This window comes from Melospiza melodia, chromosome 15 (assembly GCF_035770615.1).
Source record: "Melospiza melodia melodia isolate bMelMel2 chromosome 15, bMelMel2.pri, whole genome shotgun sequence".
Classification (NCBI taxonomy): Eukaryota; Metazoa; Chordata; class Aves; order Passeriformes; family Passerellidae; genus Melospiza; species Melospiza melodia.
Window position 1 is genome coordinate 2,891,679 of NC_086208.1, and position 16,992 is coordinate 2,908,670.

General features: G+C 52.4%; 1 long non-coding RNA gene across 4 annotated transcripts in view; it reads left to right on the forward strand.

Moving 5' to 3' along the window:
• LOC134425110 (uncharacterized) overlaps positions 1–16,992 on the forward strand; it is a 91,300-nt gene that overhangs the window by 9,466 nt on the left and 64,842 nt on the right. For all 4 annotated transcript variants that reach the window (XR_010029603.1, XR_010029604.1, XR_010029601.1 and 1 more), the window contains exon 3: positions 11,819–11,895. This is a non-coding gene — a long non-coding RNA (uncharacterized LOC134425110). The remainder of the gene's footprint in view (positions 1–11,818; positions 11,896–16,992) is intronic.

The window sequence follows — 16,992 nt, forward strand, 5'->3', positions numbered from 1 at the left end:
GTCTGAAAAGGAACCCTTCAACTCCAGAGGGCTGTGAAGTGTTCTGTATCTAGAGGGTGAGCAGGGAGGGATGGCTTTCCCTTTCCCAGGAATCTCACTGTTCCAGAGGTGGGACAGTGGCCTGTGGGGGTCTGCACATGCTGTGACTGCCTTGTGGCCTACTCTGGAGGGGAGAGGTGCTACTGAGCTTGGCTTTCACTTCAAGTGGAGTGCTAAGGTGCCAAATATAGAGGTGTGTGAGGAAGCCTTTCCCAAACAAAGCTTCCTTACAGGAAAAGAACTGATAATCTTTGGAGTCTGCTACAGATTTAGCACTTAGCTGGCAGTTGAAGGTGAGAAGGACAGGTCTGGGCAGCTGCACAGGACATGGGGCTGAGATAGGGCACAGCTATGCCCTGAGCACCTGATGAGTAGGCTTTGACATTATCCAAGGTGCTGTGCCAGCAGATGAGGAGCAGGAGCCTGTGGACAGCTGGATTTTCAGCCTGCTCCTGTCTCTGTTGAGACACAGGTGCTGAGATGCTTCTCACTGCTGGGCTCTTGAGCTTTCAGCTGGGCACCTCTCCAGCTGTCCATCACTCCTTGGAGCTGGTCCATGGGAAACCAAGTGTGATCTGAGGGGTGCCACTGCACTGGAGATATGGAACAGACACCTGGCATTGGATTCAAACTGAGGGGAAGTTGGGCTGAAAATAGAACTGGGCAGTGCCTTGAGTGCTTTGAGTCTGTGCTGGGGCTTCTGCCTGGGTCATGGCCCTGTGGATCAGTTCAAGGCAGAGCCAGCTGTTTGGGTGTAAGTGTTTGAAAAATGGATGTAGGGCAGCTCAGAACCTCAGATGAATTGGAACCATGCAGGGATTTTCTTTTTTTCCTCAGGATCTGATCACACGAGGAACAATGGAGTGAGCACTTCCACACTTTGTGGTACGACTGACAGATAGTGCAGGGGAGGTGAAACTGGCTTTGTTTTCAGCTGTGAAACCCAGGAAGGGATACATTTTTGTGAATTAATTAATCTGGAGAAAAGGCAGTTTAACTATTCGACAAAAGATTCATTTCCACCCACTTCCCAGCTGGCAGCTTAGCCATGGACTGTCAGATTTCCATCAGCCTCCAACGTTCTGACTGAAATAGGAATTTTTGCTTGGCAGGCCAGAGAGTAACAGTTGTGAGCCCTGTGCTGCTCATGGGTAACAGGTAAGGGAGGCAGGACAAGGGTGTGCCCTGCTCCAGGCAGGGCTGCTTGGTGCTGCAGGGCCCATTTGGCAGATGCCATGAGCAGGAGCTGAACTTGAATCCCCCCAAGCAGGGATTTAGGTTTGTTTCCTAGGCTGGCAGGTCTCAGGGAGTCTTCTTCTGACCTTATTGTGAAATGGGGGGAGTGACACCATGGTTCAAGCCAAGGAAAGCATTTTTCATGTGGGTTATTCAGTGTCTCATTAGCACAGCAATCAGGGATAAGTGGGAGTCGCTGCAGTGGCCAGTGACAATCTCAGGCACAGAAATATCTCAAGACAGAAGCTGAGGAAAATCATAATCACAAAGCCATCAGTCTGCTAACAAGGGCTGAGGGAGTAAACCTCAGATGAAATCCTGGTTTGAACAAGCACACAACAGGTACCTGCTGAATTCCTGAAGTTTGGACTCAGCCCAGGAAAGGTGTGCACTGCCAGATCAGATGCTGTTGGAATGTAAAACCTCCAGCTTCCTTCCAAATATTTGCAAGCCTTGAGTTGACCCTACCAAAGAGAACTGTTAGGGAGACATTTACATCCATGTGACACACCCACAGCAGGTCTTACCCATCAGTGACAGAGTTGACCATGTCACCTGCTGGCAGTAAATGGAGTGCCAGCAGAGCCGTGGCTTTCCTGGGCATGTCACTGCTATCAACAGAGCAAAGATGGCTCTAAATAGCACAGGAATGTTTAGCATATTGTGGTCTCATGTGAAAAGTTCAAGCTGTATCTCAAGGACAGAAGGTCTTATAAGAAGGAAGAGATCAAATCCCCGAGGAGCAGTTGTAAAATGCCACTGTGAGTGCCCCCCAAATGCCTTTGGCACATTCTGCTGAAGTGACATGCTGCAGCTTGTGTCTGTGTGAGGGGAAAAGGACACAAGGGTACAGAGTTGGGACCCTCAGCAACCTTAAACATCATAAATACCACAGGGTAATGGCAAAACAAGATCTTTGTTCCATGTAAAAGAAAATGCAGAAAAAGAGAGAAAAAGAGGGCATCAGCCAAACTTTGGGTGCTGTTAGCAGGAATCTGAGAACAAACTGTGCAAGACACATTTACAGTTGTGAATATTTGCTACTCTGTCAAGATCAAGGGCTTCTGAGAAGTCTGAGTGCCTGCAGAGATTTAAACAAATAAACTACTGCAGCCCCTCTAAAGAGTGACCTGGGAGCTGCACAGTGGGTGTTTCTGGGAAGGGGAAGAAGTGGGTAGGACAAAGCAAGGAGAAGGACCTGTGTATCTCACACAAGAGATAAGCCCAGTGAATCTAGATCTGTTCATCCCTCAGCTGCCTAAAAGCAGAAAATGCTTTTTAAAATTCCTTTGTCGGTTCTGGTGTTTTGATTTTCATCTGCAATGTCACCCTGGAGGCATCAACTACAAACTCCAGTCCCTGCAAAGCTGGGGCTCTGCAAGTGTCCTCACATTGCTGGGATTCACTTCTCTGCTGGAGTAACAGGTGCTGTGAGGCAGTGTGGTGGGAGAGGTGGGCTGGGAGCCTGCCCAGGGCAAAGGGAGTGAGGAGGTGCTGAGCACTGGCAGGAGAGCTGTGTCAGGACAGTTCACTGTCACCCTCCTGAGGTTAATGCCATGGTGGTGCCAGTCCAGCAGCTGGGGTGAGCACAAATAGAGTGCAGGCAGAGGGAACAGCAGGGAGCCTTTGGGCTGCCAGAGCTGGATGTGGCACCCTGGCACAGTGTTTGATCCCAGGGTGAGTGTTTATGTTCAGTGATGGAGTCAGGAGCACGGGGACCTTGCCCATGTCTGCTTTGGATTTGATCTGTCCTTACCTAGAGCACCAAAAGGGGAATTTCCTCACTTTGGTGCCTGCACACCCTGGTGCTTTCAATGTTGCCACAGCCAGCAGTGGTGGAAGACCCAAAACAAAGCAGAGAAGTGCTAAGAAAAAACAAATCCTCTATCACCAGCACACAAAAGACCACGTGGAACTACCACCAAGAGGTCCTGCCAGTGTTACACTGCTCTGTGTGGACAGCTGGGACCCAGCAGAATCCATTAAGCAGGGAAAGTCTTGCTTGTATGGCCTTGAGACCAAAAATACACACACTCACTGCAGGTGTGGGACAAGTGAGGAGCAGGGATATGTGCAGGGATGTGCTCAGCAGCAGCAGGAGGAACACAGAGCTGCTGCTGCCATGGAGCAGTCCCAGCCCTGTTACAACCCCATATAAACCACCCTCCTGTCACTACAGGGCTGCTTGCACTCACCCCAGCTGATCTCCCACACAGTTTTCCCAATGGCACAAAAAGAAGTAACAACTTCCCAAGCCTGAAGAAAATCCCTTTGGTGCCAAATCCTTTTGGTGCCAAATCCCTGAGATCAGGGAAAAATCAATGCTGGTGTTACAAGGGATGTCTTGGCTGGGCAGATCTGTCAGGACATGTAACATGGTGTGAGAGACATGATGGGTATTTCTACTGTCTGAGATGGATGTGGCAGGAAGGAATATTGCAAAACTCATTTCCCAGCAGCAAGTGCTGGTTCATGAGCCAGGGTAGGGCCTGAGGGCACATCTGGCCAGATGCTGTGAGTGCCCACACTGGGGAGGGCAGGGCTGGGACATGTCACAGTGCTGCTGCTTCTTGCTCAGAGGGAGCCTTGGGCTTCTCATTTGCTTTTGGACTGAATGAAATGTTCTGGTCAATTGAAATCCCATTTTATTTCATTTATCATTTATTCTGCCGACTTTATTCCAGGAGCTGCTGTGTGGTGCTGAATGTCCTGTGGGTGTAGCTGGGTCTGGCTCTGACACTGGTGCCTCCTGGAGTGTCTTGCACTGAGGAAGGGCAGGAGTGTTCCCAGTTTTCATGGCAGCCAGGAAGCCTTTGCTTCCTGGGAGTGGTGTTCCTTGGGGAAGGGCTGACTTGTCCAGCACATTGCTCTCCTGGCAGGGTGGAAGCACTCAGCCAGGCCTGGCATCTCAGCCTCTCTTCTGTGTCTAATGAAGGGGCTGAAGCCCTCTCTGCATCTCCTGGGGATGGGGCATCTCATTTTCCACACCCACTTGGAAAGTAAAATGGCAGCTGTGGATCAGCTTGATTTATTCTGTCTATACAATGTGTCTGTATTCATGAAGCTCCTTTATTCAAATCCTTGGCTCCCAGCTCTAGGAGCAGTAACTTGCCCTTTAAAATGATAATAATCCCAAGCAAACTCCCTACAGAGACAAAATTTGTCATTGCTTTGCCTTTGGCTTTGCAAATATCTCATGTTTCTCCTCCTAATGTGCTGTGCTGATGGGTCAGGAGTGAGGTCCAGGGCAGGCTGGTCTGCAGTGTGGGCACGGAGATGCCCAGGGCAGGCTGGTCTGCAGTGTGGGCACAGAGATGTCCAGGGCAGGCTGGTCTGCAGTGTGGGCACGGAGATGCCCAGGGCAGGCTGGTCTGCAGTGTGGGCACGGAGATGCCCAGGGCAGGCTGGTCTGCAGTGTGGGCATGGAGATGCCCAGGGCAGGCTGGTCTGCAGTGTGGGCACGGAGATGTCCAGGGCAGGGTGGGACAGGAGCAGCTGCCGAGAGAGGCTGTACAAAACCTGTCTGAGAACAGACCTGTGAGGCTTTGGCTGCTTGACACCCTGAGGTGCGGGCAGACCTCGCGTGCTGATCACTGCGTCCAAGAGAGGGATAATGGCTTTATTCTGCACTCTTCTGGCAGATGCCAAACTGACATGGCCTCAGCAAAGCTTCTGTGAACCTCCTCACTTTTATCTGAAGTGCCCAGCGTTGCGGGCAAGCGTAGGTAGGCAAAGGCTTCTGCTTCTTGTAGGAGCATTGGGGGGACGGGCAGAGATGAGAGATCTCTGCAGCCAGGTCAGGAACTTGTGGTTTATTGCAAAGGGCCTGGGTGCAGGGCCCTGCTGGGAGCTGCCAAACACAGCTCAGAGCAGGCTGAGAGAAGAGAGGGGTAGAGAGGATGAGAGGGCAAGAGAGCAAAAGGGTAAGAGAGCGAAGTTCCCATTACAATACATTAAATCTTCTTCTGTGTTGAATATTCTAATTCTCACTAACCAATCTAGTACAAGATACAAATCCTATAGCATTTACATACAGCCTGTAAGAATCACTGCATTACCATACTGTGCTGCAATTTCAACCCTAAAAACTCCTCTATGGACCCCCTCTGTCAAGCTGTAGGGTCTGCTCAGACCCTTGGGCCTGTCTGCAAGCAGAGGGTGTTGTTCCATCAAAAGGGGATCACCTTCAGCTGGCCACACCATTGTTTTCCAGTTGTTCAGTAGCTGAGGTATCTCAAAGCTTGCTTTCATTTCAATCTCGCTTGTAGTTTCCGTATTCTTAAAATCTTTCGCCAGGCAATCATATTTATAGGGCTTTCCTGTTTCATCTTCCCCAACAGCTTCTCTCTGCTCACCAGAATCCCCTCAAAGCGCACAGAAGCCGCTGCTGGTTTGGGTGGTGCCGGGGTTGGCCCGTGTACCGGACCGGGGGTACCGGGCAGGGGAGGACAGCCCGGGACTGCCGCCGGTGTCGGGGTACCGGGCAGGGGAGGACAGCCCGGGACTGCCGCCGGTGTCGGGGTACCGGGCAGGGGAGGACAGCCCGGGACTGCCGCCGGTGTCGGGGTACCGGGCAGGGGAGGGCAGCCCCGTACTGCCGCCGGTGCCGGGGTACCGGGCAGGGGAGGGCAGCCCGGGACTGCCGCCGGTGCCGGTGTCGGGGTACCGGGCAGGGGAGGACAGCCTGGGACTGCCGCCGGTGCCGGGGGTGTCGGGCAGGGGAGGGCAGCCCGGGACTGCTGCGGGTGCCGGTGCCGGGGTACCGGGCAGGGGAGGACAGCCCCGGACTGCCGCGGGTGCCGGGGGTACCGGGCAGGGGAGGGCAGCCCGGGACTGCCGCGGGTGCCGGGGGTACCGGGCAGGGGAGGGCAGCCCGGGACTGCCGCGGGTGCCGGGGGTACCGGGCAGGGGAGGGCAGCCCGGGACTGCCGCGGGTGCCGGGGGTACCGGGCAGGGGAGGGCAGCCCGGGACTGCCGCGGGTGCCGGGGGTACCGGGCAGGGGAGGACAGCCCGGGACTGCCGCCGGTGTCGGGGTACCGGGCAGGGGAGGACAGCCCCGGACTGCCGGGGGTACCGGGCAGGGGAGGACAGCCCGGGACTGCCGCCGGTGCCGCGGGAGAGGGCGCTGCGGGCCCGCGCTGCGCAGCCCGGGCTGGGCACGGGGAACCGCCGGGAACCTCTGAGCGCTGCGATCGCAGCCCTCGGCCGGGAAATGCTGTTGGAAACTTTACCCAGCCCAGCCCGGAGAGGGGAGGGGCAGATCCTCACTATGCGCTTGTGAACTGTTGTATTTAGTGCAGGGGTCTCTCTGCTTAGAAGGTGTTTTAATTGATTAATGTACTTTCGAGTTCAGCTGCTGCTCACCAGAGAGGATAGTGGGGTTTGATTAATACCATCGTTCATGGTAGGGTTTGATTCATACCAGATATCTTTCCCCCCTTCTTGTTCTGTTTTGGTTGTGCCTGCAAAATATCCATTCCTGAAGGTTGTCGCTAGAAAGGGATGTTAGAAGTGGTCCAAATCTACATCAGAAAAGGTATGTCGTGTCACAGGCATCCGTTCTCTTCCCATTTCCATGGAAACATGAACTTCGGTGGTGTCAGGCAGAGCAGCCTGGCAGGGTGGAGTGGACTCTCTCCAGGAGGAGCTGCTGGCAGCAGCACACAGAAATGTGCTTTGGTCTCTTCAGGTTTGGAAAGACCAGGTAGTCCATTCCTTTCGAGCAACAGCGCTTGATAGATCGCGTCAGAAACAACAGCTGGGACAAACATTTAACTCCCTATTTCCCCCTTCCCACCCCATCCCAGTGCCCCGTCCAGTCCCGCAGAGAACACTGCACACCACAGGCTCCGGTTTTTAATTTCCTGGGGGGCACAAGGGGAGGAGAGCGCATCTTGTGGCGGCTGACAGGCTTTTTGTTCTTCGCCAGTCCTTTTATTAACCCCCCGCTAGATCATTCGCTGTCTGTGCTGAGCTGCCCCCGCTGTGCTGGTGATGAGAGTGTTTGTAGCAGCAGGGCTGCCGGGGGGGATTACGGGGATCCCGCCGACCGGAGCGAGGGGCCGGGCACCGGGACACAGATTGCTGCCGCAGCCTCGCCTCCATCTGCCCTCTCCTCGCCCGAGACACCCCTCACGAGCCCCGCGGCGACAGCAGTTGTGTCTGATCCCCCGTGGCCATCCCGCACCTCCCACAGCAGTTATGTGTCTGATCCCCCGTGGCCATCCCGCACCTCCCACAGCAGTTATGTGTCTGATCCCCACCCCATAACCATCCCGCACCTCCCCACAGCAGTTGTGTCTGATCCCCCGTGGCCATCCCGCACCTCCCACAGCAGTTATGTGTCTGATCCCCCGTGGCCATCCCGCACCTCCCCACACCTCCCCACAGCAGTTGTGTCTGATTCCCCATGACCATCCCGCACCTCCCCACAGCAGTTGTGTCTGATCCCGACCCCATAACCATCCTGCACCTCCCCACAGCAGTTGTGTGTGACCATCCCGCCCCTCCCCACAGCAGTTGTGTGTCTGTTTCCCTGTGACCATCCCGCACCTCCCACAGCAGTTGTGTGTCTGTTTCCCTGTGACCATCCCGCACCTCCCACAGCAGTTGTGTGTGACCATCCCGCACCTCCCACAGCAGTTGTGTGTGACCATCCCGCACCTCCCCACAGCAGTTGTGTGTCTGCTCCTCCCGTGACCATCCCGCACCTCCCGTGTCCCACCTGGGAAGGGGGCGGCCGGCAGGGGCCCTGTTGCACATGGATAGGGATAGACAGGGTGGGGGCATCATCTGCCATCCCACAGCCTCACCCACCCCCTTTGATTTATTGCAGATCTTAGGCAAAAGCAAGTGTTTCCACTCAATAATCTTGCCCGGTTCCCCTTCTGTATTTAGGGCCTCAAGTCCATAAAACATTTATCCCAGACGTGGGACTGCACAATTTATGGGAGGAATTGAGATCCTTCTGAGCAGTTGTTTCCTTTTCCTTTTGGATCAGACTGCTGTTGGTGGTTGATTATTCAAACAAATTAATTTGGGATGCACACACAAGTCCTAATTAGCTGCAATTATTCACTTATTTCCCCCCTGCTTCCCTCCTACATCGCCAGAAATTAAAAAAATATCACCCTAACACAGTGTGCCCTGCAATAATTATCCCCTGGGCCAGTCCCGAACCTCTCAATCTACGATCAATACCTTCATCTGTCAGCCACAATTAATTAAACACAATCCCACTTTCAGGGCTTTGATTCATATCGCCCCAGAACATCTTACTGGATATTATAATCCAGACTGATGCTAATGCTGTCCTCAAGTGGAAGGGAGGGGCTGACTGAGATATCAAGCCCCAATTTCATTAAAAACCAAGCAATAGAAGGGCTCTTGTTTGGAGGTGAGTGATGAGTAGGTGTTCTCCTCTAGAGCCCTGCTGCTTCCCAGAGAAAGAAATATCACTGCTGGAATGAGACTGGGGCAAGGCTGTTGCTCTGGGTGGGGAAGGGAAGCTGAGTTAGGCCAGCATGATGGTTTTGCTGTCTGTGTGAGTGTGTACTGTTCTACAGAGGCTTCTTTTTTTGGACCGAATGAGTGTTTGCAGTTTTGGAATTTGATACGTTTCTGAGCAGTAATTCAATATCCAAAGGCTGTTTAGAGCTTCCCGACAATGGTCTGTGGTGGTCCAAGCCAGAGCTCCAGAGATGCTATAACAAAGCTCTTAAAACAGTAAAATTGTTTTACTTGAGATTCTTCTGGTGCTTTTAATAACCCTCTGTTCTACACATGGAGTGGTAAAAGCAAAGAGGGATGTAGAGCCAAGCCACATAAGGACAGGATCCAAGATTCATGGCTCCCTCCCCTCTCTGCTGTCTCCCTCAGATAGGCAAGGAGGTCAGACCTAAAAGGGGTGATTTGAATCTGTTCCAGGTCTTAAACCTGAGAGCCCATTCCCTTTTTGCTGATGCTGGCCGTGTGTCTCAGCCAGCATCCTCTCCCAGGATTGCAGCCTTCACATTCCTTCTCACTCTGATTCACAGTCAGGCTCTCCTTCCCGGATGCCTGTTCCTTGCACCTTCACCCTCAGGATTTCTAAAGCCTCAGATCCAACAGCCAGCAGTCTGAGGGCAGCTCCTGTTTTCCACAAAGGGCAGGCAGCTCAGCAAATCTTCAGACAATAAGAGAGAATGATTTCCAGCTTTGAGCCACCTGGAATAAAGTGGAGTTGATGATGTTGCGGGGAGTCGTGACCCCAGGACTGGGAACAGCAAATCTAACTATGTTTGAGCTCTCCAGTAGCCCTCGGTGTCCAGTTTCATCAGTGCAACTGTCTGGGGGTTTCCAAGACATCTTCCAAGTGATAGATGTGTTTTGTTTCCTGCCCTTGTAGGACAAATGACTTTGGAGCCATAATCAAAGGGGAATAGGCAGGCACTGTGGGTCAGCTCAGGATTTGTGCTGGCTCTGTTGGAGGAGAGCCCAGTGTTTGCACAGAACAAGCAGGAGCCTGTTTCCAGGGCTGCAAATGTTACACTTGGCCATCCCAGCAAAATGTCCACCTCTCTGGTACATAATGGAGGCAGGAAGGTGTGGAAAACCTCCCCCTCTGCCCGTGCCCAGGGTCAGCAGGGACAACAGGGGCCCAGAACTGCGGAGCCGTGCGTGAGGGAGCTGTGAGGAAACCACAGCCTTCGCTTGAGTCTGGGAGTTCATTCCAGTTCAGTGAGGAAAGGGATTCTTCCATGCCTGCTCTCCACACAGGGCTCTGCTGTTTGAGCCTGTTGCATCCAGAAATGATTAAAGCTGGAATGTTTCCTAGGGAAATTCTGTAAGTTTGATAGGACATTCAGTTAGGGAAGAGGAGTGAGAGCACACGGTGTGCTGGTCACTGAGTCTGCCTCTGACAAACCTCACTGAGAACTCACAATGGCTTTGCAGGGAGGAATAAACACCATGTAAAACTTAGAAAATAAATAATTAGTTGGAATTTTGCTGCCTGTTTTTTCCCAAAACTCTGTACTCATCTTCTGATGACAATCAGAAAGCTGTTGCTTTATCTGCACTTTAAGCTTCTGCTTGTAAATAGCAAAATCTCTGTGATCAGAATGATTTTAGATACAATGAAGCCAAAAAAAAAATGCCAATTTCTCTGCTATCCACCTAAGAAAATGGAGTGATGGGTTTGTAATAGAGCAATAAACCACAGTGCCTTTGTGGGTGCAAACTGTTAGCCTGAGGTTCCCTGCAAGACAGAGGAACAAAGGCCACTTCTCTTTCATCAGCCACTTGAGCAGTACAGACCCCCCACCACCCTCCCCGAGTGAAAGGCTCCGCTGATGTCTTTATTGCCAGGAGAAAATGAAAATTATATGCAAAATATAGACGAGAAAATTCCTATCTCTGTGTTTGAGTGCTGTGCTGGCTATGACATCACTGGGAGCCAATCAGCAAACTCCCTTTGTGTCTGGCTTTCTAATAAAAGCCACTTCATCAGAGTAATTTGCAGTAATAATTTATTCACCTTCTAGGAACGGCAGCACCTGACTCCCTGAGCAGCCAGGGAGAATGAGTGAGCAAAGGTCCTGAGCCCCAGATGTGGCTGTGCCCTGGGTGGGCACAGCTCCAGCTCTGCCTGACAAGAGTTGCCTTCAAATTGCAGATAATAGAAGTGATTACATGTGTTCATTAATTACTCCATGGCTGAGCACCCCTAAAGCTGCTCAGTGCTGCAGGTGCCCAGAGCAGGGGATGGTTCCCAGCAGGAAAAGCAGCTTTGGGGTTGGAAGTGTTGCACTGGAGCCATAGAACAGGGCTCTGCAGTCCTGGGTAGGGTGGGAGGGATCCCCCTGCTCTGCAGAGGAGACAAGGGGCTGCTTTGCATGCACACAGGGAAGAATTTGGAATTTGTGGTTTGCCTGGGTGAAGGGCAGGGAAGCCTGTGCTGGAGGCACAAGAGGGAAACTGAGGCACCACAGCAGCGTGTGCAGTTCAGATGTCTGGTGCTGTGCAGGGGAATGCCATTGATATGGACATGGATATGGTCATGGTATGGCCATGGATATGGCTTCAGACACTTGTGTCACTCAGTGCAGCTCACAGGAGTCTTCTTTGCAGGCTGGGATAGCCCAGGGCACCTTGGTGGCATCCAGCCTTACAGCAATGAGTAACAGCTCTGTGAACGAGGACAGACCCCACAAAAAGAGCAGCAGGCTGTGGGATCTCTCCCTGAATCCCAAGAAAATGCTGCTTCGAGCAGCACTCTGGGGCTGAGTAATCTGGCTGTGCAGGAGACACGTGGGCTGCTGGTCCCACATGTCTCTAGTAGAAGCTTCACTGTGCAGTGTGGTGTGTGGGAGGCTCTTCCAGAGCTGTGTGTAATTGCTACATTGGATGTGTATTCTGGTGGTGTAAACTCCCCTGAGCAGATTCTGCACACACAATGCTGGATTTGGAAACAGAGCACAGAGCACTGAGCAGAGACCAGCCCATGAAGACAACCAAAACAAGGGGTCACTTCTGCTCTGAATGATTCATTCTGTTTTACAGAGAGCAAAAGCAGAAGAGCTGATGTCCTGAGCTGGCGTGAGGAAGCCCAGGCAGACACACCAATACACAGCATACAGGTAATGGAGATCTCAGCTGAAGATGCAGGCAGGCAAAAACCCAACAGTTGTTTGGTGGCAGAGTGAGGGGATCTTCATTCTCATTGTGTGCAACAGCAGCCCTCCTCTCTGGCTGAGCTGTCAGCATTGTGTCTATGCAGCCTTTTGAGGTTTTGAAAGAAAAAAAATGCAAGTAATTCAACCAGTGGAGTTAATTTGCTCTGTAAATCCTGCTGTGAGTGCATCCAAGCAGGCTTTGTGTCAGAGGTTTCTCTGACACAGAGAGTTCCCTTGCCCATGTGTGCATTGATCCTGGAGAGCAGGACAGCTCCTGGTGATGAATAATCCAGCTCTCAGCTCTTCCCTAGGGAGGTGTTCAGCCAGCAGTCCATGCTCTGCTCATGGGGTCCATTCTGGTCACCTTGAGGAGGTCCAACCTTGTCAGAGCTTCCTGGGAAACTCCCAAGGATCAGATCCTGTGTCTGTGTGGCTGTTGGTGTGCTGGGAAGCACGAGAAGCCACAGGCAGTGTAAAGGAGGAACCCCTGGGATTCCCAGACAAATCTAGGTATGCTCTATTTAGATGTGCTACTCTCCATGGGAAGCCTGAGGGGCTCTAAATGTCTTCAGTAAGAGTGGGAGGTGCATGGCCCCTTTCTGAATCCAGGTTTGTCATTCCAGGCTCTCACTGGGGTTGAGATGTTTCCTTGGATTTCTCCAGGACCACCTGCAGCAATCAGGAGACCCTGGCTGCACCCCCATGGGTAGCACAGGCTGGCAGTGAGGGGCATCCCTGCCCATGATCCCTGGGAGAGCCTCCCACCTGCCCTCATTGTGCTGTGACACCCTCTCCTGCTCATTTGGGACTCTGAACACTGGAAGTGATATTCCAGGTGCAAGGCAGGCCCTGGGCCCATCTCCCATACTGTAAAGCAGCACTGGGGAGCTTTGGGAAGTGTTTTCCTGTTTGGATTTCACCATTTACTTGGTTAGGTTGAAGCACAGCAGAGATAACTGGGGAGGGGGAGGTGGTGCTGCCCCCAGCCTCTGTCTGTAGGACCCTTTCAAGCCTTGTTTATTGATTTACTTTGAAAGTACATCCTTGGCTCCAATGAGTGCAATCAGAGGTGGCAGAACTCCAGAGCAGAAGAGTTTATAACATATTTTCTAGGAATTGCATGTCATATCTGAAGGGAAAATGGAAGGGTAACATAAACACACAAAGCCTGAGGATAATGTCTATTGCTGTGTGGAGACAGTGGTCTCAGAGCCTCGAGTGATCTGATGAAGTCTGGTAGTGGAAATTTGGGCTAAGCTGTGCTTTGCAGACTGGATTCTTTTATAAATGAAGCTGTGGAAAAGAAATTCTGGATTGCTGGGTCAGGTAAACAGCAAAGCAAAGCAGGCAGCCTGCAGAGACCAGGCACTTTGTCCTGACTAACTGCATTTCATGGAGCCTGGCTTTGGGATAGCCTCTGCCAGTCACCCTGGCACCAGCTCACTGAACTTTGCCTCTGAGGGTTGCCCCAGACAGAGATGTTAAAGCTCCTCACCCCACCACAGCAGCACATCAGGTCTGTATAATATCTTGCTTCCATCAGAGATCGTGCACTTTAAACCTGAAAGCAGTTTGCTTTTGTCCTGAATGTGCAGACAGAAAGAAACATAATGCTTGGACTGCTAAAGTGCCTCACCCTCTCTTCTCCACTGACTTGGCCAGGCATTTCCAGGTTTTCAGACTGATTCATTATTGGCCTCAGATTAGGCAGCAGCAAAATTGCTTAAACCTGGCTTAACTGCCAGAATAGGCCCTTTAATGCAGCCCTTTTGTCCTTGGACCATTGTCCCAGTGGTCTGTTCCCAGCCCCCCTTCCTCTAGCTCTGCCTGGGGCTTGCTGGACTTGCTAAGAGCCTCTCTGCAGCCAGAAATGGATCTGCTTTTTTTCAGCATCTCTTTGTTGTCTTGAGCTCTCAGGGTGGCTGCCTGACACCTGCAGCACTCCCCCATCCCTGTGTAAATTGCCTGCATCCCTCGCTGACAAATGAGAGGCCATTGCCAGCACCAAGGTGAGCTGGCATTGCCTGCAGCTGCCTCCTGCTTCCAGCCAGCTCCAGGTGAGTGGGTGAGCTCAGCCCTGGCCTGTGCCCAGCTGGCTCTGTGACCTGGGGTCAATTGAGCCTTTCAGGATCCCACTGCTCCTGCCCCTGCAGTCTCAGACACGAGCTCTGGCTCTTCCAGCACCTGGGAAGCAGCTGAATAGTGCTGGGTAGGCTCAGCTTCCCACACAGCTCCCTGCCAGCTGCAGCTGTGGGCTTGTCCTTTCCAATCTATGGCTACCACTAGCACACTGGCATCAGAGTCTGCTTTCTCTTTGGGCCTGGCAGTGACAAATCTACCTGTTGTTATTCCCCTCTGCCCAATTCCCCCTGTGCCTGCCCTGCTTGACAATCCTCAGCTTCTGTCAGCTACTTCACCTGCTCCATCCTTGGCTATTTGCCCAGCCCTCCTCTCTTCCTGCTCTGTGTTCCCTCTCTGGGTGACCTTATTTACAAATTTTGCATATTTAATGTCCTGCTGGTGACTCACAGAGTGATCACTTTCCTTCTAAACCGTCCTGCACTGTCCAAATTAATTCACATTCTGCTTTCTGACAGCCCTTCCTGGACACCTACCTTCTGCCTTCAGCTCAGGAGTTTTAAATTTCCTCATCCTTGCTCTTCCATGCTCCTTTCTTGATGTCTCTTTCTCACCATCCACTCACCCCCTCCATTCTCTTTGACTTGACCTTTCTCTAAATAACCATATCTGTGCTCTGCTGAAAGCTGGATGGTTCTGCCCAAAGGTTATCTCTGAAATCCAACTCGTCCTCCCTGTGCACCCAGCTGAAATCCCTTTGGAATGCCCAGGTTTTCCAAGCAATCAGATTTCTGCCACACTTATCAGTGCTGTGCAGAGTCCCACACACCTTATCATTGGGATTTTCCTGGCAGCCTCTGGCAGTGCAGTGTTAAAGGGTTGTGTGAGTGAGTCTCACCCAGGCTGTCACCATCTCCCTCACACTCCCTGTGCAGTGCCTGTGCCTCCTGCAGGCAGCCTGTCCTCCTGGCCCTGCTCCATCCAACCATCAGCTGCATTTTCCTGCCAGCCAGGCCAGTTCCCATCTGCCACTGCATGCTCATCCCAGGTTACTCCCTCTGCAGCACAGGAGCAACCTGTAACCACTGACAAAGCCTTTTTTCCTTCTTCTGGATCCCTGCCAAAATCTACTGGGCTGCACTGCTGATGCTACCCAGTGTCTGCCTTCATGTTTGTGCTCCTGTGCCTGTGTATGGTCTCTTTGTGTCCCCTAAGTTGTCCTTGGGATGTGGGCACACTTCTGAGCGTGGGACTGTTCCTCTGTGCCATCAGCAAGATGAGACCATCATACAGCCCATAATGAGGGAGGGAAGTGTGATCCTGGAAGCCTAAATGATGAAGTCAGGTCATTTTGGTTTCTGAGAGCAGCAAACACCAGGCTGGTTTCAGGGCTTGCAAATCTCCCCATTCCCAGGCCCATTGTCGTGGTGCTGCCTCTGTCAAACACAGCAACTCTGGCTCTCCTCCCACAGATTATCTGGGCATGCAAATGACCTCAGACAGATACACTGTCATTTTCTCATGCTGTGATTTTCCTTGCACCCCCCTGCGGGACGTGACAATAAAATTACCCCTCTTGTTCCTTTCCCACAGACAATCTTGCAGCGTGTCAGTCAGCGTCACGTGAGCAGTCCCCCTTCCATTGCTCCTGGGACCCAGGGGGGTGATTTGGAAAGGATCTGCTGGGCTGTCACTCACCTCCATCTGCCTTCAGGAGAAGGATTCTGGGTTCCATGCTGTTTCCTCTTGTGCCTGCGTGCCTCTTTGATCACAATTGGCTTCTCAGGCCTTCAGAATCACAGCTGCCCTGTAAGGTTTGCCCGTAATCCTGCTGACATGTTGTTCTCTGGCAAGCTCTGGGCTTTACTTGTTCCCAATTTGGGATTAACTGCTGTTTCTGATGATTCTGCTGTTGCCACAGATGTCCTGTTTCTTACCTGCATTTAAGAGCTGTTTAGGTCTGAAGTACTCCTGACCTTCTCAGTCACTGTCAGCTGACCAGCCACATTTTTACTTCGAGATTTCATTATTGAATCCATTTCTCTCTCTCATTTTTGTCCCCACTGACCCTTGTGCACAACACACAACCAGACCTGCACGAGGAATTTGTGTGGAGAGCCTGCCTGAGCCTGCAGCACTCACAGCACTTGCCAGTGAGGTTCCTGTCTGGAGAACAAAAGCAACAGAGCCCTGACATGACAGCAAGATCTATGTCACATAAACCCCTGTGCTTTCTCATCTTCCTCCCCAAAAGCCTTCAGACATGCACTGAAGTTTACACTCCTGGAGCTGAGTTTGAGCTGGTCATGCCAGGATCAGAAATGCTTGCAGGCAGGAAGGTTTGTACTCAAATGTTTCTCTTCTTACTGCAGTGTGTGCTTCCAGGAGCAGGATATCAGAGCTGGTTGCCAGGGGCCATGTGGTTCTTTCCAGGGCAGAGCTAGTGGGGATATCCCCTTGTAGTGGAGGTGTGGAGCTGCTCCAGGATTCCTCATCCCCAGGAGAACTGTTGTGTAAGTGATGGGGTCAGTGAGCAGTGGTGGGTGGCTGTTACTGAGCACACCAGTGTGTTTTGTGGATATGAGCTGTAAAAATCATAGAATCAGAGAATCCCAGCCTGGCTGGGCTGGAAGGGACCTTGAGGCTTATCCAGTTTCACCCTCTGCCACAGGCAGGGACACCTTCCACTGTCCCAGGGTGCTCCAAGCTCTGTCCAGCCTGGCTTGGACACTGCCAGGGATGCAGGGGCAGCCACAGCTGCCAGGGCCTCCCCACCCTCAGGACCCAAAATTCCTTCCCAATATCCCATCCATCCCTGCCCAATGGCAGTGGGAGCCATTCCCTGTGTCCTGTCCCTCCATCCCTTGTCCCCAGTCCCTCTCCAGCTCTCCTGGAGCCCCTTCAGGCCCTGCCAGAGGCTCTGAGCTCTCCCCGGAGCCTTTTCTTGTCCAGGTGAGCGCCCCCAGCTCTCCCAGCCTGGCT